We start from the raw sequence: 27,991 nt of genomic DNA on the forward strand, positions 1-27,991 counted from the left end.
TTTCCTCCTCTTTTTTTTTTTTTTTTTTCCAAGGCTGCAATTTCGAAATTACACGATCGGCGTACCGAGCATTATTTTATTTCCGTAAATTGAATATATTTTTTTTTCCATCGATTAAAGAATATCTCGTACGCGGAACGGATTGAAAATATTCAAGCAGATGAAAAAGAAGAAAAAAGTAAAAAGAAGTGACGGAGAGCCAACAACTTCCCCGGGTACCTTATATACCAGTCATTTTAGCGTGGCGTGTAGGCTTATTCGATTAATCGATCGAAACTGACGTGACTCGCGTCGAGAAAGGATGTCCCGGGAAATATTAATGACACTAGGCGGGAAGCATAAAAAAAAAAAGGAAAAAAAGGAAAAAAAAAATGAAAGGCGATATATATTTTTCAAGCTAAATTCTGTCACGTCGTTGAAACGACGTTTCGTAGCTGACGGTCGGCCATCTTGATCGTAATTAGTGGCACTGTCGAATGGATCTGTCGATTTATCCCGGCTGGTGGTTTTATCGCCGCGTTAAATCTTCGTTGCAGATTCGTTTCATTTTCGTTAGGCTATCTCTCCTCGCTATTGTCCCGTACTTCGCCCTCGTCTTGTTTCCTTTTTTTTTTTTTTTTTTTATTTTTGGGAGTTTATGGTTTCCACGTTAGGTTTACAGTCTCGAAGAGAGACAGCATTACGAAAGAACAAGGTTGCTACACAGTTTGAGTAACGTTCAGTTTAAACGAAATGAAATTTCTACCTTCGACGAAAGGTTACTCTCTCTACGTGGAGGAGAGAGGAGTCGCACGAGGAGAGAAGTATATTTAACTGTGAATTTTATATAACGAGCCAAGAAATCCGAGTGACGCTGTAATGCATAGCGGACGGTAGTCCGGGGCAGTAGTTTTTAACCCGTACAAATTTTGTAACCCAGTTTTTAAAGTCAACCTTCCCCCATGATTGCTCATTTTTATCACTCGTTTTCAAGGATCGTGTTGAGCCAGTTTGGACAGCATCCGCAGTTCCGAATTGGTTTAATCCACACGTGGAGCACATATAGGTCAAAACGTCCCTAGGGAGTCCAACTTCCGTTGACGTTATATTACGATTAGTTTCACATTTGCTTCGCTTGTCGCGTAATAAAATTCCACTTTAAAACAGTGTTTCGTACGTGGCCGCTCGCCGCTGCTCAAAATCCATAAAACTTATTCGATAATTAAAATATCCACGTCGGAAACTAACGTGGCAACACGATGGTCGTAAGTGCAGAAACGGATAATCTGGGAAACATTGCGTTTCGCGTCGCGCCATTTCTCGGAAACATGAAAACATCGATACGCTGTAAGTTGTTAAGTGAGATTACAGAGGGATCGGTAGATAATTAACGCTAGTTGAATTAGCGAAACATTAAAATTGAATTAACTTTTGCATTCTATCGTACGTTTCTATCCGAAATTCGAAATATTTCGAATAAACATCCCAGCCCAGCGGCTTTTGCACGTTGACTTCAAATTATTGAGACACCATTTACACGCGATCGCGACGATCGTCGCCAGCGTGTTACAACGCTGACGAGTGCAATCAGCAACGCTAAGGTCTCGCTAAGGTAGAAAAATATCTCGCAGCGACTCTCCCATTACACGATTGTTAACTCGTCTATTGACGTTATCGGGGAAATCGAATCGTTCCTTATCTCCGTCTTATCTTCTCCCTAGCGAGATTGCATTTAAAGAGTCTCGTCGTCGACGTGTACCTGTCGCGCGCGCGAGACACTTGGCTTTTGCCGAGCGTTCCGCGACGATCCGAGGCATTCCTCAAGCACGGCTTGACTGCGGCCATTTTAAAGAAACTTCCGTTTTAATTTATTTCCGGAAGCGGGCGCATCCGTGACACGGACCGGCGCAGCGCCAGGAGAACATCAGGAGGAGCAATTGCCCGGCTGTTACCAAGGATTACCCAGTTGCTCGAGAATGGGTTGTTGCTGCACGGACGAGCCCTCGTCTAAGGTGGAGCCCGAGGTAAGGATTATTTCCTTTACGATTACGATCAGCAGGAAACCATTTGCCCGCGTTTCGATGTGAAACTTCGGGGTCTCGTAGCCGGTGAAAAAGAAGAAACGGGCGGGGGAGGGGTCGGGATCGGGTCACTGGTTTATCGCGTAAATTTCGCCGGTAGTTCGCGCAACAGTTCGCGCACGCGGTGCAATTCTTTCTCGCGTAATGGCGGAGGAGAGGCGATAATTATTCATGAGAAACGTATTTGCCGTACACACGTGCGCTTAATTATCCTGTGTGTGTGTGTGTGAATATGTTGATAGTAAATTATACGAAATGCTCGCGGTGCATTCAACCAGATGGACTACCTGCTGAATAAATGATTGTTGTCTAAGTTTGGCATTCGAAAGACGATGATCGGGGTTTTCACGTGAAATACGATTCGAGATTAAATAATTGGCTCTCCTTTGCGCGACGTTCGGGGAGATTGGAGAAAAGCGAAGAAAGAAAGAAAGTTGAAAGTAGAATTTCGCCAAATCAGTGACCACCCGTGCTTTGAATTTGCTTTTCGTGTAATTTAAAACGTGGATGGACAGCTTGTGTTTGCTTTTAAATCACAAAGGATTTTATATTCATTTTAAAAGTGGCCTTTCACTTTTCTCAGACCGAGATCACACAGCTTGCTTTTTAGTTGTACCATGATGTTTTTCCATCTATTCTTAATTCCTCCTGTCGAATCGTAATCATACTCGCTGTGAGCAGTATGAGCTTTTTAATTATATCTTTTCATACTCTGTGTTGTGCTTACTATTTTTTTATCACATTTTCACGAATACATGTATGAACTTACACTAATGAGCCTCGTGTCTCTTTACTCTGTTATGTAAAGCTTTTTTACACCAAACGATTATGGCAGTCTGAACATGATAATTTTGCGTATCGTCAGCCAATCGCGTTAAAGTTGCCAAATATTTCGAATTCGAGAGTAGCAGAGACTCTGTCGAGAAACTTTAAAATATCGGAATTGAATAAAATTCAGAGGAAACTCGCCGCCGGAGAAGCTTTTTAACTTAATTATCCTCAACAGCAACGAAATAGATTTTTTTTTTAATTTTAAATGTCTTTTTTTAATCCCTTCTCTTGCCGTTTATTTTACAACTGTAGAGATACATTTACAACTGTCAGATAGCTTAGGCGAATGCGCGCCCGTAATTGTTACCAGAAAAAAAAAAAAGAAAGAAAGAAAAGTTATTTCGCTCTGTTTCATTAAATAGTTAAATTTCATTCACGAAAATATGACTACCGTTTTCTCATGAATGTATTAAATAGATTTGCTCGGTTTACAAAGGCAGATGGACAAGATACAAATGAATACTATAATAACGCGCGTTGAATATAAATGAATATATAAATGTAAATATATTTCGGATGATATGTATAAATGAATTCCAAAATATGGTAATTAAGCGCTCGTTGCTCATCAAAGCTGAGTCTAGCACGGAGAACTCGCGTGACCCGAAGCTCGACGTTCCTCGTTTTAAACCGGTGTAGAGTTTTCAATTACAAAATTGAAAGGGGGAGAAAAATTTATCCGAAATAGACGATCTATTCAAAGAAATAGAGGTCAAGAAGCAACGATTGAAAGAGTAAAATATACAACACGGCCTTAGATTGTCCTCGGCGAGGAAATTTCCGAAACGACGCGGAACGTATGCAACAACGTGTTGGATGATAGCACTTTCTTACGGCGATAAATGCAGATAAATGGTTTAATTATAACCGTTTGTTCTCCGTATTCCAAAATGTAATTGAGCAAGGGGTGGTTTTGAACCGGTGATCACTGGCGTGCATGGAAACCGTGTTATTCACGCAGCGATGAAACTGCTGTTTTTGTGCTTATGTATCCTCTAATTGTACGGTTACCAATGGTTTCGTTGATCTACAGGGTACTTCAGAAGTAACGGCACGGCTGAAATTTCATTTTCGATGCCGGGGAAGCACACCGGGCGAAAACCCCGAATGTTATCGTTATCATCACGTGCGTTGAATACACGATATCGTTGGATACGAACGAAACGGGAGCGTGTGAAATATATATATATATTTTTTTGTTTTCGTTTTTGTTCTGGCAACTCTTGCTAACGAGATGGAAATAAATAATCACGCGGTAATAATGGTGGTAACGTTATTATGGTTGGTAATTACAGTTCTCTTTGATTACATTGTTCCGGTAATGGAGAAACACGAAAGCAATGATTACCGGATTTTGTATTTGTATCGCAATTAACAATTAAACTAGCGGCGAATTGAGTTTCCAACTAACTCCTAAGTTGCAAACTGACAATGAAACTTTGCCGAATGACTATTCCCGTCATTTCAGAAACGCTACCATCGCGCGATGTACATACGCATTAATGGCTGCATTCCCGAAATTACTCGGTTCTTGTCAATTAATTTGTCAATTTCAAGTTCTAACAACGTTGTTAATAGTTTTCTTTCAGATTGCGCACCGCTGTTAATATCAGCGCGCCGCCGCTTTTTCGTTGCCCCATATATTAACGAACATTATTCCACGTAGTAACAAAGTTTCCATTCGTACGAAGAGAGAAACGCGTTGGCGAAAAAGTCAGCTTAATGAAGTTTTTAATTTTGTTTGCAAAATTTACATAAAAAACACGCAGTATTAGTTTCTCACAGCCGTTAAAGATTAACATATAGTATCGGACGAGTTTCTATTGTAGAACCACCGTCGTTCTTTTCTTTTTTTCCTCTTTTTTAGACAAAGTTCCGTTATGAAATTTCGCGGGTTTTCCTTGAACCAGACGGAATTACAGAGATAGCGTTTAAACAACAATTTAACCGAACCGAAACATTTAGAAGGAAAAAACGGCAATTACATTTTTTGCGTGCAATTCCAACAAATCTCCGTTCTCATCCTTTCGTTTAAAAATACCTCTCCTTACAATTATCGTCTCTTTTTTTTTTTTTATCTCGTCGTGTTCTCTGAAACACAGTGAGCCAGATAACAGTGCAATCAACCAGGTTCGAGTATTTTTGTTCATACTTGTAACATTCGTGCCGAACGTTGCGTAAAGAGACTCGTTCCGTTCGATATGCTTTCCGTCTCGATTGCTTCCTACATATTATATATGTAGGAGAGTTATTCGTTTGAACGTCAAAGACAGAAATGTCCTCCCGACAAGAAGAATTAAATCGATCTCTTAGGGATTAATAAAACTTGTACAGAATCCCGACGTTTACGTCCTTCTTCGGCATTCCCTTGGCCAAACGCGATTGAAACATTCAGCCAACCTCGTAAACCGTTACTACAACGGATAGCGTAAATTTCACGCTTCGGTTTCTTGATTCCTTCGATCGATCCGCGAGCTTCGAATAATCAACGTAACTCAACTTTTATATAGAAAATAGAGAGGCTCCGCCGTTCAATTCACGGCCTGAATGCTAATTAAACTGCGTTTACACCGAGCGATGTTTGGTCAGCAAAAAAAAAAAAAAAAAAAAAAAAAAAAAAATAGAATAGCTCGCTTGATATCGAGAGAATTATCTGTAACCAATGAGTCAGTCGAGTGGACAAATATCGCAAGTGGCTACGTACGTACGAGATAATCGAAAGTCGGATGTTTGCTCTTCGATCTGAACGCGTATCGTTGATTTTATTGTCTGTTCGCGATCAGGTGAAAGACAAAGAGCTTGGAAATGAATATTTCAAGGTTCGCACGTGTTTGCCTCTCTCTTTCTCACTCACTCACTCACTCTCTGTTGGTTCTTCACTTTCGAACGGAGTCGAGCTTTAAAGAGTTCAATTACTCGCGACGACGACGTCTTCGTCGAGTGAATTTCACTTCTTGGACTTCCTTGCACTTTCGCATCCTCGACCTTCCGGCCGATCCCATTGAATTTTTAAACATCTTAAATGCACTTTGCAAGCTCGTCCATTTGCTGATTAAAATATTCTATCGCCGATGTATATACACAGACGTCACGGTCGTTCAGGGTTAGAGATAAAATTGTACGAGTGACGCCACACCGACGCGTTAAGAGTATTACGCGTTCCTTGCCGCGAAGCTTCCCTGTCCTTTTTTCCTTTTCATATTACTTTACATCGAACGTGAAGCATCGGGCAGCGTAAATTTCTTCTTCGCCTCGGCCATAAATCTTGGTGATTGCGCGTGATTACAAACCAATAATGCAAATGCTTCGTGCAGAATTGGGCTGGCAATTCAATTTCGTTGAAATTACGCGGACGATTATTATTCGAATCTGTTAATTTACATTCGGCGTGCTGGCGTGTTTGACTAAGTAACTAGATTTTTTTCAGTTTCTGAAATACTGTTGCAGTGTCTTCTTACAATCTGTTCAATTACAGAGTGCATTGAATGCATTAAGTGCACATAGGGTGGATTTAAATGTTAAAACATCGGAAACGTGCGAGGGACTGATGAAAAAAGAAAAGAAATGTCGAAACGTTTGTTTATGCTTATTGTCTATTTTATTGTCCACATTGTCATCTTTTAATATTATCCGTATCGTGTATTTGACGAAGATACTGTTCAAAAGGTTAGTCACTCGCAGCAATGCAAACATTAGATCATTGTTCTGGTGATGTTTGATGGTTTGCAACTACTGTTTGGCTCCTCTTAAGTTACTCTCTCGAATTGATTGACATTGAACAAACTTAGTGAATAAAATTAAAACCTTTTTGTTTCGTTTTTTACGATTTTCTCTAAGGGACTTCTCATCGAGCCCAAAGTTTTGTACTCTGTACTCTACTTATATCGTGTCTCATTACAGTTTCAGTGAAAGCTCGAAGTGTTTCTAATTCTCATAAATATTCAAACAGTTCCACTGAGTGGAAAACACATCGTCAAAGTTCGGAGCATTATTTGAAGCAAAATTACAGCATACATTGAAAAAAATACATTCCAGAAAAATTTATTTCAATAATATTCGTTCGTTAAAATAAATTCATTTGTAACTGAAAATACCTTTTACTTTCTTTAACAATATTGTTCATCATCATCGTGTAATAAAATTTAACATTTTTGTCGTTGTATTTACATATCTCAATGTGTCAATAAATGAACTTGTACCATTTCTCTTTTCACAAAAAAAAAGTCTCGTATAACTAGCATTCGATCTTAGCGAGAAGGATTTTTGTTATACTCGAATTGGTAGTCTTACAGTCGGTCTATGATCGTGTTTTCGAAGGTAATTATTGTATCTGGAAATGTAGTCCTAGAATAAATATAGAGTGGGCCAAAAGCTTCTTCCCACCTATTTTCTTTTTTCTAACGAAACATCAAAATATAATAAAAAAAACTAATTTGATTAATTTTAAATTAAATTTAAGTTCAAATACAGTTTCTTCCATTACGTTTAAAAAATCATTTCTTATAATAAAATAAAAAAATTACGGATTTATTTTTGGCCTTATCTATACATACACGTTTCTCACAATATATTTCTATTTCAATCCTTCAATCCAAAGTCAGTTTCTTCGGAAAAACCAAACTAAAAAATTAAAAACTAAAGAGCCAACAGACACTGTGTACTACGAAAAAAAAAAAAAAAAAAAAACAATAATGGGGAGAGATTTTTCGCGATCCAGAGGGGTGGTGTGTGAAACCTAACCCCCAAAAGCGTCTGGATACGCGCTAAACGTTTAATCCGTTGGCGGCACGACGCAGTAAATCACAGTTCTCCGGAGAGGTTCGATAGTTCCCGCGGGAGGCGTTCGCCGGGACAGCCTCGGGTATCAATTCCTGACTTACGCGTTAATCGAGCTGGACGGTTGCCAGGAAAATCGGTGGAAACCGGTGACGTGTACGCGTCTCGGGTAAACGGGTCACGTGCTCGTTGACGAGAGTTGCTCGCCGCGCGCAAGGGAGCAACCGGGGGCAAAGGTAACGCGAGGAAAAGTGACCCACTGACACGGTCCAGAAACCAACCGGGATCGGCTCTCGGCTTTCCACCCCTCTCTCTCTCTCTCTCTCCCTCTCTTTCTTTTTCTCCTGGCTTCTGTTCGATCCGCTGGGAGAGAGAATCGCGGATAAGAATGCCTCCGATACGCCGCCCGGAAAGATACAGAGTGGAGGAGAGGGCGACCGTTTCAACGTCGAGCGGCTGCTTTGTACGTGTATGTAAAAGAGCCGTCTTTCAGAAGGCGACGAGAGTACTTTTCCCTTTTTCCTTTCCTTTCTTTCTTCTTTTTTTTCTTTTTTTTTTTCCACACGTTTCGGCTGAACCTTTTGAGAGGGTAGCCCGGGCGAGACTGAGACGCGCGCGCCAGCCATTTGAAAGACGCGTTGGTCTACCCGTTGAGACTTTTTTTTTTTTTTTTTCGTTTAAATTTCGCGAAAATTACGAAAGCTTGGCGGAGAGATAGAAGATAATGCGAACTTTTCGAATTTCGATTTTGGAACTTGGAATTGCACTGGCTATCTGAGTAAACTCGAAAGTACAGAAAGCCTGGTTATCGTTGATCCTAAAAATTTACAACATACGTATGACACAAAATAATATTTTGTATATAAATAATAATGTACATAAAATCAAAATAATGTACAATAAATGCAGAAAATGTCCGAAACGGAGCACGAATACAATTCTTTTGGAATTTCGCGAAAATTATGAAAGTTTGGCGAAAGATGTAACGACGACAAGATAATGCGAATTTTTGGAATTTAGAATTTGGAATATAGAACAGTGCAAACTCGAAAGCCAGTGGGACGTTTACGCTGATATCGTCGATTCTAGAAATGTACAACATATGTACGACACAAAATAATATTTTATATATAAATAATATATATAATATATTATATATATTATTTTGATTATAAATATATAATCAAAGAAATATACAATAAACGCAGAAAATGTCCTAGACTCATATTTAATAAAAATTACACTCACCGCCAATCTGTTTCGCGTAACTCGAGAATCGAATGCATATATATATATATATATATATATATATATATATATATATAATCAAAATAACAAACAATAAAACCAGAAAATGTCCTAGACTCATATTGAATAAAAATTACACTCGCCGCCAATCTGTTTCGCGTAACTCGAGAATCGAATGCCAGTCGCGCGACAGAGAGAATTGAGAGATTAATAAAAATCGGGACGGACCTGCCCTGTCTGTTCTCTGATTAGCGGACAATGAAGAGAGGAACCGTCGCATCGGACTGTTGGACTGATGAAAATGATCGGCGCGCGGTCGACCGGGACAAGTTGTGATTGTTCTCGCCACGTTTGGGCCAGATAGGTAAGTGCCGATTGAATCGGGCACCGGGGCTTCGGCTGGTAAAATTCGCGTGGAAAACCGCTTTGATCTGACTGCCACGAGGACGCGCAGTGTTGCAGGTTGAAAACGGTGGCGGCACGTGACGCGCAGATTAATCGGCACGATCTCGCGTACATCGTTAGGTACATTTGCCCGGCCGCTTTCCACTCATGTCGCGTTTTTGACGAACTAATACGATCAATCAAAATCCTTCGATGGCCCGATGGTCGATTTGTACGATTTTTTTCTGTTTTCGCCCATCGGCGCTGAATGATCGCCCTGTTGCGCTCCCTCCCCACCGTGTGTGTGTCAGTTTGTGTGTTTGTCTGACGATACGGACGAATCGATTGTCAGAAAAGTAAAAAAAAAAAAAAAAAAGAAGAGACGAAAAATTGAAAGTGATGGTGTTGTCCCGGTGTTCATCGTTGAGCTAGAATAGGCCTTTGATTAGTGGCGAAATGTTCAAAGCTGAATGTACATACATACGGGGAGAATTAAAAGAAAAAAAAAAGAAAAGAATGGAGATGGGCTTTATGGGTTTGGTAACGGGAGATTGTACCGGGGTAATCAAAATTTCGAATCGTTGGAAAGTGGTACGTTTTCCACGTTCTCCTTTGCGTAGCTCTTTTCTGGAGGGAGAATTGTGCGAATTTTAAATAGTTGACGGCAGAAGACTCGAAATCAACGATCCTATTACACCATTACATAGTGCCATTCAATTAGCCAGGTGAAGGGACACTGTACATTTTAAAAGTCGAGTAGTAACTAATTTTCAGACGTTTTCACTAACCAGAATGATTTAATTCTAACTTGTCCAAATGAATATCCTAGTAAAAACGTACAAAGCCTTCTTACACACAAACACACATATACACACAAAAGGGAAAGTAACAAGCTGAATATCAACGATAGTATCACAGCGAATCTTACAAAGAAAATCTGAATTTCAAGATATTACGTAGTACAAAATGCACAGATACTTTCGCGTGCTATAGAACGTATCATCTCGTCCCACGAGCGATTCGTAATTGCGGGCCCTTTCTCCGTGGACGTTTTCCCTTTGGTAATTAGCGTAACGATGCTCAATGTCGCAGCAGTGGAACGAATCCCCCACCGTCAAGGCTAACGTTGCTGCAAATGCTCGATTCCGGGACAAAGCAAGCGCGGCACCCTCTTGGCCAGACGCCTCGATTCGTCGAGGGGGAGCAGGGAGAGATTACGATCCAGGGATGCGCGTCCCTGGCGCAAGTTTTAATAGAAGACACGTGAAAATCGTTCCCCCGGGTGTGCACGCCATTAACGCGCGTGAACTCTCGAGTGTTGGCATCACCGCCGGGGCTTGCACGAGAACGTGTGCCGCGTTAACGAGACGGCCCGATACTACATACCATCGATTAACGCGCTCGTGGAGAACAAAAGGACCAACGACAGAGATGAGTTCCGTCGTAGATCTTTGAACAAATTGGGAATTAGCACGCATAGTTGGGTATCGCTGCGTGGAAAGATCCGAGGCTTCAATTTGAGTTTAATACAGTTTAGTTCTTGGCAAGGGGAGTCTCAAAGTCCCGAGCGTGTGAGGTAAAGAGGGCTGACGCGAGCGAAATTGTCGATTCGCGTAATTTCTCGCGGAAATTGGTTAATTTTCGTATCACCGGGGAAGTTGCGTCTCGTGCCGGGACCAAAACGATTTTTCAGTTTTCCTCGTTAGTTCGACTGTTCGGTACATTGTACGAATTTTTGTACTTTCAGCCCTTTGTTTTATAACATCGGTCGCAGTTGTCGTGGTTCCGATGCCTTTTTTCAGAAAAGGAAATTGCAATGTATCCGTTTCTTCGAATTGACAAATTAACAAGTATAAACTACAAGTAACGATATTTTGTATCTGAAACAATGCTACAGTCTAAGTATAGAATACCGGAAAGAATATTGTAAGACAACGGATCGAAGCCCGAAATATCCGAGTGTATATAGTAGCTGATTATGAAAGATTTCTTTTCTTTTTTTCAGAAAAAGAATCTGTCTACGACTGGATGAAATCGCGCTGGTGAATGGTCAAGCGTAGACACGTGCGTAAGTATTTGAGAATGAATAACGTGGGTTGCACGATTGTCTCGAAGGCATGCGTGTCACGTGAATTAATTACAATTGATTAAAGCGCTTGATTATCAAACAACCGCCGATATGGCGAGCGTTTATTTGATGCTAATGTCGCGGCTGTCGTAGACCTTTGTCATTCATAATTTCAACCTGACGTGGATTAACTTGGGCGGTGGTTCTATTAAAAAGAGAAAAGCATCAGTCGTATAGTTGAACGTTGAACTGATAAAATCTCATCCAGCTTCCTTAAGGGGGCAGGACAGTTTGACGGGCCGAAAAATTACGAATACTTTGGAGGGCTAGTAAAAACAAAAGTATATATTTGATTTTGACATGAGTTTCTGTGGTTTATTTCAACACATTATAAACTATAAAAAGCAACATTGAAAAAGAAAAAAAGAGGGCCCTTATTTAACTTTCTAACTTTTTTCATAACTTTTTTTTACATTGCCTATCGGTGTGCATGATTCCAGCCAAGCAGGATTAGCTGCGACAAAGAGGCAAAAAAAGTTTAAAGTAAACAATATTCTCTAGGGATTGACGATCCCATATTTTCATTTTTGTGAAAAAAATGAAAATAGCAGCTATTTGTTTTTGATGTATCGAGTTTATGCCAAAAATTTCTACGTTTTCTGTTTATATTTTTCGAAATTGTTAAAAAATAGAAAATGCTCGATCGTCAATCCCTAGTAAATGTTACGCTAAAGATACGTACCAAGTTTCACAGTAATCGGTTGGTTAGATTCCGAGATATCTTGCACATTTCTAAAAAGCTAGTTTCGAGAAAAACGCGTTTAAAGTTTCAGAACGTCAGATTTCATATGTATCCTCTACTTACTTTTTTTTACTTATATATCGCGGTTTACAGTTCTTACAATTCACAACTTAATTGAATCCAAGTCCCCTAATATTCGATTCCACCAAAAGTAATATTTGAATCACACGATTTACACTTTGTAACACTGCTTTAAAGTTGCCAACAGTGATACAAATTCAATTATTCTGTATCCGCGGATTTATGATTACACCCCAAAATAAGTCGTTTTAAAGGCTAGGACCTTTTGTATCTTATTTCTAAGACTTCAAACTATTATTTAAGATAACAACAAAACAATCGATTTTTTGAAAATTTCAAACTGTCCTGACCCAGAATTTAATCCTCCAGATTAAATTCTTTACATTTACTCTTCATCTTTTTTTTTTTTTTTTTTTTTTTTTTTTTTATCAAACGAAACAAACTTCTATCCAGACACCGTTCCTTTGCCTTTGGAGATCGTAAAGGTTGGCAGAAAGTTCCAAGTAACGCGAGGAGAATCACCATTGTGATCCGTCCGTAAATTGCCTCTGCGATTTTTACGCGTAATAACGAAATAAGTTACGAAGTAAGGTTAACGTTTCACGTTGTGCATCCGGCTTCGTGCCGCGGCCGGATGTAAAATATCCAGGCGCAATTTGTATTTGTAATCCTCGGTGCTTAAGAATTGAAACCAGAGTCGGAGTTTAAATTAAACTTCATTGCGAATGCAGTAGTTTTAGTTGAACCTGCAGCCGTAATCCGCGGTACAGAACGTGACTGAATAGCACGAGGCAAGGGGATTAAGAATCGCGGTATTTAGCCGGAAGTTAGCGCGGATGATTGTCATCTTCAATTTAAAAGCGATCGACTTTCGCGGGCCATTGTTACGAAATCGTTATTACCCGAGATTCCAGCCGATGTTGGAATTTTAATCCCGTGACTCTTTTTTTCCTCGTCAAGTGTCTTTCGACGTTCGAAAATCGATTTTGCCAGCTCCTTCGAAAAAGGAAGGAGAAAGAGAGAGAGAGGAAAGTTCCAGAAGACGTAATCAGAAATCGAGCGCTTCGAAAACACTCAAGAAAGCCGCACAAACGAGGGAAATTTTCAAAGAACACTCAAGCTTCTATCGCCGAGAGCTCGAATCGATAAAGGCGATCGACTTCCGTGTTTACCGCCTCATCGAAATCATTACGCGCTCGTTGTTGACCTATTCGACGAACTTCCGACGGTCATTTCCCTGGGTTCTCTCGATCGATAGCCTCGATCCTTTTCTCCCGAGTCTCTCTCTTTCCATCTTGATCTTCTCTTTTCCCTGGGGAGCTCTCTGGTCTTCCGGGTTTGCTCATTTCCACTCGTTCTCCTTTCTTTTTGCCTCCGTATGTGCGCGAAACCGGACTAGTTCTATCTCTTGGCTCTCGGTGTATGTGTGTACGTATAGGGTGTCCCGCGGCTCGTGGTCAACCGACTGGGTGGTGATTCTACAACGTAAAAACGCGCCGAGAAGGAAGAGTAAAACTTTTTCGTTCGGAATCTCGTGAGCGAATCGAGTTTGAAAATTCAACGAGTATGTTTAAATTCAGCCAATTCGCGACACAGGGAAATAATTATTCCACGTACGAAAAATAAATGAAACAGAGTGGAGTAAAATTTTTAAGACGCCCGTTTTCGAGATGATTCGAAGATACGTAATTTTTACGTAATTTATACAATAGCTCAAGATTTATTTACACGAAAGCGACGCCTTGAACGAAACAATTTAAAATAACATTCTCTTGTCGATTATTCGCGCCTTTTTTTGGAATTAGCCAAAATTAAGCACCTACAGTTGATGAAATTTCAAACTCGATTCAATGAGAAAAAAAAAAAAAAAGAAGAAAAAAACATTTCGTTCTTTCGTTTCGACACGTTTCTTTTTTACACGTCAGTCGGTTGACCACGAGTCAAGCGGACCACCCCGTATATTCTCGGCGTTGGCATCGATCAGCGGCCACTTTATCACGGTGAAACGTGCACGCTACGCTTTATCGCCGAACCGCATTATGGCGATACGTCAGCGCGCGGTTTTGCCGGCATCAATTGCCATTCAGATCGTCGCCGGATCGCCGATGACTGTCGCTGCTGATGACGCTGAAAAGCCGCCAGCTGCTGGATCTTTTCGTTTCTCCCGATCGATTCGACTATCATTATGTACTCACGTACATGCAATAGGATGATGGGCCTAATGGGATTAGCCAGACGTAGAAAACGCAAACGAAATTATTTTCCACTTCTCCACGAGTGTCAAAGCGCGATTCAACCGTGTTTTCATCTAGCACTGGAGATCGCGTTCTTTGTTGGCGAGTATCGTCATCCCAATGAATATTTCATTCGTTTCGCTTCTCGTCCTGAAAAATCTCCCTTCGTTTGGGCGAGTTGGCCGGATGTCCAACGAACTTTGAGATTTCAACCTTCGATTAAACGTCCCGTTATTATTTGATTCGGTATATTTGCTTTGTAGGTAAGTTGAGAAATTTAGTAAACATACCGGGGGAATGTACATTTTCTTTTTTTCGAAATTTTTGAGAACGCGCGGAACGCACATATTCAACGCCAGGACCATAATGCGTAGCGTGAGATTGATCGAGGGTGCTTTGAACATCAAAATTGCACTCGAGCAATGTGAAAAATGAAAAATTCGTACGTTCTTTTCAATTTGTGTCAATTTCAACGAGTAGTTGCATCCCACAGCGAGAAGATTAAATATCTCGTGCGGCAGTAGTACGGATCAACGATTGATTCACCGTCCATCGTTTTCCTCGTAAGAGTCTCAGAAAATAAAATACTCGTTCGTGCCGTTGATCGATTATAAAAATCATTTCGCCAACAATCGTCTCGGAAAGGAGGAAACAGCGAAAGAAAAGAAAAGAAAATGTTTCCATTGCAAGTAGTACAAGTCAATGATTCACCGTTTACTCTCATCCTTGGCGAAATTCTGAACTAGATCAATTCATCTTCTAATTTTTTCACGCGTGAATCGATCAATAAAATGATGCACAAAAACTGCCCCATGAAGTGCAAATAATCCATCGTTGATATAAAGTAGGGATCTGTTTTTTCCCGTGAAATTTATATTTTCCGAAAAATCTCGCGTTTCATCGATCGAATCTCGAAACTAGATCAATTCAACTCCCAGTAAATAAAATAAAAACTGTCTCGTGACGTGTGAATAATCTCTATGCGATCCTTCGTTGATATAAAGTAGTACAGATCAATGATTCGCGGTTCTCTTCCTTAAAATCGGCCATCACGAGACATACGTATATACTTTTCCCTAAAAATCTCGCTTGTTTCATCGGTCGAGTCTCCAGCTCGGGAGATCGTAAAAAGAAAAGATGCATGCGTCGACACTGTCGTTTGAAATTCGTCAAAGCGTGTCGTCGAGAACGCGGACGAATGGAGAGGCGGAGATACGTGACCGATTGTTTCAAGGGCATGGAGCGATACGTCGGCCAGTTCTCTCTGAAAGTTCGAAAAATATATGAAAGTCCACGGAGAGAAGAGGAACAATAGCCGATGCATCTTTTATTTGCGCGGAGCGCGTGTCAAGGCTAGGCGATTCTCGACGCCTCTTCTCTCTCTCTCTCTCTCTCTCTCTCTCTCTCTCTCTCTCTCTCTCTCTCTCTGTCTCTGTGTTCCGATTCGACAAAGCGACCGGTATGCAGTTTTTTGTTTCACGCCAACAGGCACACAGAGGGATGAGACAAATGTTACTACGTATGCAACGTGTGCTCACTGTATAAAGGATACATGCAAATTAGCCGAGTTGGCTGTCACTCTTATCAACTGTTCCCGTTCGACTTCGCGAATGTTTCCTTGTAACGTGTTCTCGCTGCGACTTGCGACTTTACTTGGAAACCGGTCGTTAAACTGGCGCTCAACCACCTTGTCAACTCGTGTTTTCCACATTTTTCACTGTCTCGCTTGTGTGTCTCAAACTTGACGGACGTGCTTTCGAATTTCTTTTTAGCAGATCACGAACCGTTTGATACTCGGACTGCAGGAGAAATAGCAATCTGTTCTAACACTCTACCAAACGGTCAGAATAAACTACCAAAATGGTCAAAATGGCTATTAATTTTTTTTTTTTAGAAATTTTACAATTGCACTGCAACTACCAAAAACGGTCAGAATGGCCAAATATTATTAATTTTCATTAGAAAATTTTACAAATGCATCTTTAGAGATTCAGATGATTTTTCGCAAAATATACGAATAAAAATCTTGTGTACACTACGTATCTGAAATTCAACAATTCATCAATTCTTGTACAGTGGCAGAGAGAAGGAAGTTTAAAATTAGTTACAAGGCTCGATCGAATCGAAAATCCCAAAGAGACGGCTGTTCAATTAAATTAAACTTTACTTGGGTCGTCGTTGTACAAACATTGAGAACTTGGCAGAAAGTGCGTAGTCGAATTCAGCTTCCGAGAGATTTATACTTGTGTACCACCCTAGCAGACGGTAAGAGAGAGGGGGAGGGATTCAATAATAATTCTACAAATTCGGCGAAATTCTACAGGCGAGTTGAACACGGAAAGCCAAGATCTCGGTATTCATTTGCTGTGCAACCCCCTAATCACCTCTCCAGACTTAGGCCGAGACCTAACGCGTTCAATTTTCTCAGTTGAACGGTCCGGTTCGTGTCCGGTGTTCGGCGCACAACCGGCGTTGTTTATAGATTAAAACAGAGAGAGGATGACAGTCGGCGCACGCAGAAACGTAATCCGTTTATTACGGAAATCCGCGCGAATGCGGATCCCTGCGAATCGGTTTATCGGATGAACATTCCGCGGCTCCGAGCTACAATTCGCCGCGACGTGTGTTGCCGGTACAAAACGTTTATAATGGTATCTTCGCGCCGTTGTTTCAAATATCGGACGATGTGCACAAAGCAGTTTAAATAGTAACTCTAGTTTTTCCTTTTTTTTTTTTTTTTTTTTTTTTCGAAAAAAAACCAAAGTTCACGAGACAAACTGACGGTACCAATTGGGTATTTTTAAATCGCAATTTCAAATGGAGAGAATGGAGTTTCGATCGCGTGGAATTGGCAACGAATCGTTCGAAAATTGAAAAATGAAAGGTACGACTATCTTACAGAAATCAATAATTTCTAATCTAACAGTTGAATAAAAAAAAAAAAAAAAAAAAAAAAAAAAAAAATGGGAAAAANGCTGGTCTCGTTCCCCCACCCCCCCCCCCCCCTTCCTCCCCCTCTCCGTGAATTCCGCTCGCCGAAATGATACAACGTTTCAACTTAATATTCCCCGGTCGGTTGCCAGCTAATTACCTTAATCGAAATTCAGTGAACCGCGCGGGTTCCACGCGGTGTGCCCCGGGTCAGAGTTTCGGAAAGTTTTATTTCGTATAAACGCGTTTAAAAGCTGGGCCGTTTAACCCTCGCGGTTCCATTGTAATTACCGTTCGTCGAACGAATTCACACCGGCCCCACACCTCTCCTCGCCCGAATAGAATTTTATTGAATCGAAACATTCGCGTTTCAATTTTCCTTTCCTTTTCTTCTCACCCCCATTTCGTATCTTTTTTTTTTTCCCTCCTCCCTCCTTTCGTCCCCCATTTTCACCACTGACCCCCTTTTCCATTTTTTCCATCGTTTCCTCGCTTTTCATTTCTCTCTCTCTCTTTCTCTCTCTTTTACTGTCTTTTTTGTCGCTCTCTTTTTCACAAGTTTTCACCACCCCGGCCGGGATAGTCGCAAATATTTACCGTGCTCGCTGAACCGGCGCGGGGCAAATCGAGGTGGCCCCCGGTGTTTAATAATGCCACGCGAAACGTCCACGTCATAGAACGTGGTCGATGGATCGACTCGCACCACCGTGACATTCACCCTCGTTCACCGTTACGATCAACATCGAGCTTCGGCGCTCGAGATTTACCCTTCTTTTCTTTTTTTTTATCTTTTTTTTTCTTTTTTTTAAACGGTCGAATAAATAATTCGGCTCTGCCCCGGATTTGGGCAAAAGTGGATAGAGGCCCACTTTGATATTCCGTTCTCTACGTCTGTTGTTCGAGCGGAGGGAAATTTGAAATGTCAAATGATTTTACAGCGCGAAACAACGAAAGCTCGAGTTCTTTTAACGCGTTAACTGCTTTTCCGATACAGTCCCGCGGTACATAATAATTACATCCAGCCCATTTCCCAAGTCGGGAAATTTTGTAAAAATTGTTACGAAGCAGATGCAACACTGCTGGGAAGGTACATTAGTAGAAACTTGCTACGCCTCTTCGTTTCTAAACTGTTTTAGTAAAATCCATTAAAATTGCTATTGTATTATTATACTGTATACTATATACTGTTTATATATATTTATTTCAGCCTCTTTGGCCTTGAAATTGACTTTGGCTTTTACATTTGGTTTCTCTTAATATTCCACAGTTTCCCATTTGCATTTATCATAAATTTCTGCATTCATAATACGTTTGTATACTGTTTACATGACAAATATCAATAAAAGGAATATTCAGCCACTGTTCTTTCCTGTTATCTTGAAGCACTATTCAGCTACTATTCTTTCTCAATTTTCAATGCATTTGTATTTGAATTTGCTTCGTCGTTTGCTAAACGGTCTACGCTCGATTCGCTTTCGATATTTCGACCCGTAATATTTAAAATGTTCGAAGAGCAAATAAGATCTAAAAAAAAAAGTAGATTGTACAACAATGTCCCGTCGCAGCGTAAGATTCGAAAGCCAGGCGTTCGAAAGCTCGTGCAACCGTGAAACAACGTTGCCTGCTAAATCTTGGATACACCGGCCGCTGCAAACACGCTCGTATAGGGAAATATTTTAACTCGTGAATGTTTAAGGGCAATCACGCATGCTGGACTGGTGTTCGCGCGCGAACAAACAGAATTTCGGAATAAAGCGAGTCGAGATCGTCGTCGGTGATTAACAATCGATCTCCGCTCATCAAAAATGAATAATTAGTCATCGAGCGTCAATCATCATCGTCGGAGCTGCATAATGATCGACCGGTTACTCGATCGGTCGGCGTCGAATTATTTTTCCGCGGAGCAATTGCGGAATTTCATAGAATTGCCTCGTAAATCGCGATTAAATATTCATTCTTAAATTGCCGGGAGCCGCGCACGCCATCATTTTCACTCTCCCCCCCCCGCGGACGATGAATTATCTTTTCGACTAAAGTAAACGCACCGCTTCTAAATCACTCTCTAAAATTACTCTCGTAACTCTGTGCGTGTTTGTGTTTCGTTGCCTCGCAGATCGTTCAGAATTTTCCACGCGGGTATAAATATTATAATTAACTGTAGTTTAAACCGCCGTTCAACCCTTGAAACTCGGCGCTTCGTTGTTGCTGTTTCGTCGTGCCCTTCATTTGGAATTTTCCCATGGACGCATCGATGTTGTATAATTAACGATACGAGTCTACTTTGTAACGTAATTCACGTTAGAAAATAGAAAGAAAGTAATGAAATATAAGATGTTCATTTTATGTTTGTTTATTATAACGTTTGTAGGTGTTTCATTTATAATATTTATTTTAGTTTCTTAGAATCAGAGGAATGCATAACAATCCAAGATTCATATCCGAGAACTTTCGCTACCTGGATTTTTTCAAACTTCAGAGACTTCAAACTTTTGTTGTTGTTCGCTTTGCGCTTCATTTGGAATTTTCCCATGGACGCGTCGATGTTGTATAATTAACCATACGAACGTTTGTAACGTAATTCACGTTAGAAAATAAAAAGAAAGTATGGGAATGTATGAGATAAGGAATGTATAAAATGTTCAAACTGCAAACTTGTTTGTAGATGTAGGCTTCATTTATAATATTCAGTTCAGTTTCTTAGAATCAGAGGAATGCATAAACTTTCGTTTAACAATTAGCTGATTAACAATTCAAGATTCATATCCGAGAACTTTTGCTCTCTGGACTTTTTCAAACTTCAGAGACTCCAAACTTTTGTTGTTATTCGCTTTGCGCTTCATTCGGAATTTTCCCACGGACGTATAATTAACGAACCTGCGGATATTTTGCGAAAATAAAGAAGATAAAATGAAAAAATATACAAATATAAAATTTTCAAAGTAGATTGTTTTACGTGTAGATTTCATTTGTTTAGTTAGATTGTTAAAATCGGAGAGACACAAGACTAACAGCCCAAAAGACGTGTCTGAAATTTCGCTCCGTGAAATATATATTTTTTTTTTGTTTCAAATTCCAGAGATTCCAAAGTTCTCGCTGTGTCTCGATCAAAGTAATCGAAAATTAACCAAATACCGGTGGAAATTGCAACGAAACGCCTCTGTAAACCTGTCCACTGCGAGAGTACCTTTCTCGATATCGTAAATTAATACATCGATGCCGGTGCGAATATTTAAACGAGATTTCCCCCAGATGTGAATTATAATTACGACATTTCACGTAACAAAGTGAAAGGTAATTTGATCGAAATTACTATGCAAACCTACAATACGCTCGTACGGGGCTTCGAAATGAAATAAAACGTCATTTCAAACCCATCTCTCTCTCTCTCTCTCTCTCTCTCTCTCCCTCTGTTTCTTAACATCGTCGAAAATGGAGCTCATGAAATTTAATTAAAAAGTCGTTTCATGATATTCCATCGGGGAGGGCTACCCCCTTGAAACTTAATTGAAAAACATTTTCGAACACCTAGTGGCCCGTCGACAGTTTGAAATTTAATTAGCGATCATTAAGAATTAATTAAAAAGCCCTTCAGCGGGGGCGGTGCGGTGCGGGACGGGACGCGGGCGATTTTTCCGGGAGACGAGCCCGACGTTTTTCCCTCGAGACGCGCTTGGAAAAAGAGCGCGAGGATTTCGCAAGTTTGTCCAACGGTACGAATAAACGGGGCGTGCCGGGCGGGACGCAACGAGACTAAATATAGAGCGAAAGGCAATAAATAATTAAAGTCACGGCGAGGCCGGTGAAATCAGGAAACTGTACGCGGTTAGAAGCCTCTCGACGAATACATCGTGCGTGCGAATAAACAAAATGTTTATTGGTCGTCGCGTAATTTAAATGAAACAGATGAAATTCCGAAATGAATGCTTGAGCGAGGAAATGGCTGCAGAGGGATCGGTATGAAGGTATTTAAATAATAATAAAGAGAGCAGATTGGAATTGAAATTCTTCGAAAAATTGGTTCTTGAAAAGAATCCTTCGTTCATACAGATTATTTAGACTTTCAACAATGGATTTATTAATTGCAATTTTGTGTTAAATACTGGGATTGATGATTGTTGATGATATCCGAATGTCAACGCGGACGGATCTGTCCGCGTAATTAAACGAATACATTTCCCTTCGTCCTCTCGCTTTGAATACTCATTCAAACGTCGGTGAATTGTTTCCTACTAGAAATTCATCGTGCATCCAATTTTCGACCAAAAATATTAATTTTACGAGCGTGTAACAAATAACAATTTCCATCCGGGTGATAAATCCGCGTCGAAAAAAAAAAAAAAAAAACGAGTGTCACTAGCCGTGTACTAAATTAAACTCCATTTTCCTCCCCCCCCTCCCCCCCAAATATCCAATTAATTCCTTGGAAATAATCGATCAAAACCAATTCGTCACTCACTCCGGCCGGTATCAATCCGACTGAAAAACGAGTCTCGATCTATCAAAATCCCTGGCGTCGCTGCAAAATTTTTCACGGTTTATTTTCCACGTAGAAAAAGAAAAAAAGGAAATATAATACGAAGAAGCACAAGAGAACGATCGACGTGGATCGATCACAGGGTGAAAAGAAAATCTCTTTCGATTCGATGGAAATTCATGTAAAAAAAGAGAACCGGCCGCAAAATTGACTCTCACGTAGAATTTTAAAGTAAAAATGTTTTTTTGTTTGCGCTGCATTCTATTCATCACGAAGATAAAACTTTTCCAAGGAACCATAAGTCGCAATCTAATGGTTCTTTTGGAAAAATGGCGAGAAAGTTTCTTGGTGCTAACAGCGACTTTATAGTGCTGGACGCATGCGTGTCTATTTTACGTGATTTTCACTAATTTCACTAACATTTGATTTATCACAGTTGTAGCATCAGTGTGAGTCTGAGTAATCAAATGATAAAACTAATTGTTAACATTATACCAAATGCAAACATTATTCGTAACATAGACATCCACGCGTCCAGAATCATAAAGTCGCTGTTAGGACGCACGCGCTTTCAGCGTTAAACGATCAAGAAACTTTTTTGCCATTTTTCCGAAACAACTATTTTCCTTGTTCCTTCGTGATGAGTAGAATACAATGTAAAAAAGAAATTCTTGACTTTGAAATTTGATTTTCACCTCCAAGATCAATTCTGCGGCAGTATTTTTCCTTTACGTGTACTTTTATCAAATCGAAGGTGTAGAATTCATCTATTACAGCCACGGACAAACGTTTCTTTCCACTCTGTACATAGTCTGTGCACACGATCGTAGGAGGCAGAATGCCCTTCGGTGAAATCAGTCGGAAACAGCTCGACAAGCCACGACGAGCACTATAATAAACGAGCCTTGCGATCCAGCTGCTCCGTATCGACGTTCTTTGATGATCCAGCCTCGCGTTTTTCGCCGTCTCGCGATCGTGACTCGCCGTAAATCCGTATCGTTTACAGATTAAAAACGTAATGGGCTTTCTCTCTATCTCTCTCTCTCTCTCTCTCTCTCTCTCGTGACCGCCGGCGAAAATTCGTCGTTTCGAAACCTTCGAGTCGCGCTGGCATTGTTAAAGGTTCATCGAGGTGGGTCCTGATGGATAGCTCGATAGAATATGCTCGTTATTTCGTGGCGTTCGTATCTCCCGGGATTCAGTTGTATTTATGATCATGGTTCGAACAGTCGGAACGCTCTGCGACGAAGTTTGATCGTTGTAGGTGAAATTTTTATCGTTTCAACGCCGAAATGCTATTCTGCAAATATTTATTAATGCGGAGGAAGAGGAATTTTTGTTAATGCCATTTAATAATTACTTATTTACTTACTAATAATTAATCAGTTGAATAAAATTAATATTAATATAATGTTAATAAATATTAACAAAAATTTCTAATTTTCTAATTTTATTAATATTATATTAATATAAAATATAATAATAATAAATAATTATAATATTAATTATATTAATATAAAATATAAAATATTATAATTATATAATATTATTTATGATAATAATAAATAATTATAATATTAATTGTATTGATATAAAATCAGTATAATATCAATAATTTACTAATATCGGAGTATCGAATAGCGTCAAAAATTCGATACGATCACTCTCTTTTCATCACGTTTTCAAACGAATGTTTTCGACATTGAATTGGTCATTCGACGACGGTCAGTTAAGAGTGTTAACTTCTTCGTCACCTCCAAAATCCATTCACTTCGAACGAAACCTGTTCCACATTTTCAGCGAAAATTCTCGCTGGTTAATCTAATCTGTTCGCCGTGAAGTTCATCGCCATGTAAAACTGTCGGGGTAACTTGAAATCTGGATCGACAACGTGGTAATTGCAACAGTCATATCACACCCTCTTTCTTGTAGGAAATTAATTAGTTCGAACACACGGTGTGGTGTGCTGCACACCACGGCGGGGGAAATCGATTCTTTTCTTGCATGGGAATCGCGTGAGGCTGACGGCCGACGAGCGCGGAAAAGATTTTCGAGGTATCGTGACTGGATGAAAGAGCCCGCCCCCTTTTGTTCTCCGGCTGTTATTTTCATTTTTTCGTTCGTTCTGGCGATCCCTCCATTCCCGCTAATAACTGGGACGCGAGTGTGTCGCGCAAGTCATCAGCTCTGGAGTTAATTAATTAAACACAGGCGCGATCAAATTGTTCATTAAATTAATCACGTTGAAAACATAGGAAAAGCCCCATGCACGCTGGCCGAGACGATGCAGAGACGATGAGATTGTTGCACGAGAAATCTTTTAATGGATAGGTTTCAACGACGTGAAAGTTTATTATCAAGAATGTTGGACGAAACTTTAATGTCGTACTCAAATTTTATATTCAAAATGTAACAAATATAGTTTAAACGTTATATTCGAATATTGTGTTCGAAATTTTGAGAAACGAAATTATTGTGGAAAAAAAAAGAGACGAACTTGCAGCTGTATGATTTTCTGTTGCAAAATATATAACAGTTAGTAAAGTATCGACATTTTTTTTATCATTATACGTTTAGTTAATATTGTCTTACATTACGAGAACGAAGAATGAATTAATCGAAAAGAATTAATCAACCGGTGGATAGGGAATTAATTCGCTGATTTGTCGAAGTTACGTCTCGAATTGAATTCGTGGGTAGTCAGGTTTCAAACGGAGTTTTGAGTCAGCGAAGGAAGAAACAATTTATCTTGTAGCATAACGTCAGCAGTATCGAGTCGCTCTTGCAATTTGTCTCTCTCTCTCTCTCTCTCTCTCTCTCTCAAGTTTTCATTCAGCCATCGATTCTCTCGTTCCACTGACCATCAAAATTCAGTTGTCTTTTTGTACCAAGCCATTGAATACTTTTTCAAAATCTACTACAAACTTCTTACTACTCCTTGCCATCTACCTACTCCATCCATTTTTTTTAATTCTTCATATAATGTGTGAAAAATCTACGAATAATCGATGACATGTGAAAAGTTGTCTTTTTACGTGTTAAAATACGCTGAATTCTTTTTAACATCACGACATAGTGATACTCTTCATAAAATTAGTAGTTTATCACTCTCTGCAGAGAATTAATCTCTCTCTTTATTGAAATAAATTCTATCCTGACTAAATTCACATTAATCTCTTGCGCTGGAATGACGTGCCACGCACGTAGAGAATTGTTGTTCCAAAATTGCAATATTTTCTCAGTTTCAAGTATATTTAAGTAAAACAAAATAGGCAAATTAAATGTACTTAAAACTGAGAAAATATTGCAATTTTGGGAGGTTAAACTAATATTATTTATTCTGTAGTTGAACTGTTAGTGCACATACTAAAAATTTAACAGCAGCTTAATTCGATAACAAAGCGTGATTCACAGTGGAATCCAAAAAAAAAGAGAAGACAAAAATATAACAGTTTTTAACCTCTCTTGCGCTGGACGTGCCACGCACGTCGAGAATTTTTTGTCCCAAATTGCAACATTCAGTTTTAAGTATATTTAAATGTAACCCAGGCAAAACAAATGATAAGTATATTACTTCTTAATAATTTCTATCCAATGATATCGTATCGACGAGTTCAAAAAAAAGAAAAAAAGAAAACGACGAATCATTGTATACAGTTCGGTCACTCGTTATGGTCCGCAATCATTTGCCAGCGCAAGAGGCATCATTAATAATCGACATCAGTGCCAAAGAGTATCAAATTCAACGAATGCACCATCGTCGCAGAGATAAAATAAGAAAGAAAAAAGGAGGAGAAGAATAAAGATCCTAGAGTCCACGTGCGGACGTACGTTCGCAAGGTTGAACGAAAGGTGTATTGGAAGTACGGGACAAAGTAAAGGGAACCAAGGATGGCAAACAGGGGAACTGTCCATCATCGGGGAATCGAACTTTGCTCTACGACCTCGAATGGCTTCCAGTATCCCTTACAACGTCGATCCTTTTTTACGAGCTGGATTTGGATCGTATTGCCACGGTACTCGCCTGGGGACGATCCGGGGAAAACCCGTCCTGAGCTGGAGAAGTCCGATTGTTCGTTGACCAGGACACGGTTCGATCATATCTGCTTCTAAATAACGCTCCATTGGATCGCCAGTTGGCTGTGGATCTTGGACGCGAATTATTTCATCTTTCAAACGTTTCGAAAGCTCTCGTATGGAGGGAGGGATGTCTTGTCGAAATATGAAGTTTTGAAATTATTTCCGCCACATAAAAAAATAGGAGAATCTCTACTCTGTCCACGAAATCTCCTTTTCGAAAACTAAGGAACTCTAGAACTGGACTCTGGGAAAAGTTTCGCCGTGAATCCGTTTCTTAACACATTGCGTACACTCGGCGCGCCGAATCTGCTTTCAGGGTCCGCCACATTTTTGGAGCAACTTTATACAGTGCATAATATGCACTTGTTTAATTCACATTGATAAAATATATTCTTAAATATTACAATATATTTTTATAGTAATACTTAAGAATCTATTTATTATATATTTTAAATTTTAACTATTATTTATTTTATATTTATATTAACACACTGAGGTATGCTCTGATAAACGTATAGCCTGTACTTTCTCGTATTTTTTGAATTATTTAATATATGATTGAAAGGTTTCAACAGAATGTATAGCGTTTAACAAGTGTATTATATTTATTAATAATATAAAATTATTAATTTTCTCATTTTAGAGGTATTTTATTAAATAAAATGAAAGTACCTCCAGTAACGTTTCTTGGTGTGGTCAGGAAACAATTTCTTGAAAAATTATATTATGTAATATTATATAATATAAATTATATATAACGTTGCCTGGGTTGTGTCCCCTGCAACGCAAAAAAGCGTTCCCCGCTCGTAACGTTGAAACAAGAGAATTCTCGTCTCCCGTCCGCAACAGTTGAAAACTGAAAGACCCGAATTCGCGTCTCCTGTCCACAATGTGTGTTAAGTCTCTCCCCGCGAGAGTGGAAAAGGGTTAAAGACAAACGACATTGCCGACAGAGTGAGATTTTATAGGAGCGACGTTAGTCCAAGTTCCCTCGTAACCGCGGACCTCACTTTCTCCCCCTGCTCGTGGAAACCCACCGTCTCGTCTCAATTTCTCAGGTACGCGCCTTCTCCACCTTCTCGTTCGCTTCGTCGTTCGATTTGTCGTCAGGCTCTACATTTACCGATAGAGGGCGAAGATACTGTTTTACTGTAGTTTGGTCAGGTGTAGCGCGTTAATTATGGTTGTAAGCTGAAATTGCGATCATATCGATGGCCTGGGAACGGTGTTAACTCTCGCCCCCGCCGAGTCCCGTGGGCCCGTACCGTGTTAATTCACTGTTAACATCTGTCGTCTCCTACGAACCCGTACGAATTAGCGGCCGACACTGGCCGTCGTTTCTTACGCTCGTACATCGCCGTCTCCTCGCGTTTTTATTATAGAAAATTGTTAGATTGGGGACATTCGTTACGAGAATTAAACCTTCGTGTTCTTCTGTGATTAAAAATTTTATCATTGCTAATAGTAACTTGTCCCAAGACCCTCATCTATCCATTTCCACCTCTTTAAAAAACCAACACAGTATATACTTCAGTATATGCTTCAGAGTGAACCACGTAACTTGATCACTTTGAAGGTATAAAGAAACTTTAATAAGAATTTTATCGTTACTAATAGTAAATTAGTAGTAATTGGTAACGTCTTAGAACTTGTTCGAAGATCTTTATCCATTTCCGTCTCTTTAAGAGACTTGGTCACTTTGAAGATATAAAGAAACTTTGTTAATAAAAATTTTATCGTTACTAATAGTAAATTAGTAGTAATTGGTAACGTCTTAGAACTTGTTCGAAGATCTTTATCCATTTCCGTCTCTTTAAGAGACCAACACAGTATATACAGGGTGAACCACGTAACTTGGTCACTTTGAAGATATAAAGAAACTTTGTTAATAAGAATTTTATCGTTACTAATAGTAAATTAGTAGTAATTGGTAACGTCTTAGAACTTGTTCGAAGATCTTTATCCATTTCCGTCTCTTTAAGAGACCAACACGGTATATACAGGGTGAACCACGTAACTTGGTCACTTTGAAAATATAAAGAAATTTTGTTAATAAAAATTTTATCGTCACTAACAGTAAAT

The 27,991-nt window shown here is 39.7% G+C and overlaps 1 long non-coding RNA gene across 1 annotated transcript in view; it reads left to right on the forward strand.

Moving 5' to 3' along the window:
• LOC122536783 overlaps positions 1 to 27,991 on the forward strand; it is a 102,090-nt gene that overhangs the window by 43,578 nt on the left and 30,521 nt on the right. The window contains exon 2 of the long non-coding RNA XR_006308472.1: positions 11,305 to 11,367. This is a non-coding gene — a long non-coding RNA (uncharacterized LOC122536783). The remainder of the gene's footprint in view (positions 1 to 11,304; positions 11,368 to 27,991) is intronic.

The sequence above is a fragment of the Frieseomelitta varia genome, unplaced genomic scaffold, assembly GCF_011392965.1.
Source record: "Frieseomelitta varia isolate USP_RPSP 00005682 unplaced genomic scaffold, Fvar_1.2 scaffold_871, whole genome shotgun sequence".
Classification (NCBI taxonomy): Eukaryota; Metazoa; Arthropoda; class Insecta; order Hymenoptera; family Apidae; genus Frieseomelitta; species Frieseomelitta varia.